Raw genomic sequence first — 344 nt, 5'->3', positions numbered from 1 at the left:
AGGACTTCGGGCACGTCCCTTTGTCTGTGCCGCTCCTCATCCCCTCCAGGAACGATTTCATTCTCTCGAAGACTTTCTTATCAACCTCCCCCCACCTATTCCACCCCCCCATCCCTCCCCCAGTCCTTTAACAAAAGAACAAAAAATTGGGAAGAAAGTCGTCTATCGTATGACCTGCATTCGTCGTGCATCCTCTAGGCGCATAGAAAGGCCCTTGTGTATACTCCTGAGGCGTCTTAGGTTCCTCCCTTGGCCGCTGTCTGCTTCCCCTCTTCGGCAGCGCTAACGACGTCTCCTGGGACGGTCGCCCGGCGGAGCTACTGAAGGGGACTGCTGTTTTGTCT

The sequence above is a fragment of the Penaeus monodon genome, chromosome 20 (genome assembly GCF_015228065.2).
Source record: "Penaeus monodon isolate SGIC_2016 chromosome 20, NSTDA_Pmon_1, whole genome shotgun sequence".
In the NCBI taxonomy this organism is placed as follows: Eukaryota; Metazoa; Arthropoda; class Malacostraca; order Decapoda; family Penaeidae; genus Penaeus; species Penaeus monodon.
The sequence above is the reverse complement of the archived record's forward strand: the minus strand, read 5'-3'. Positions refer to the sequence as shown.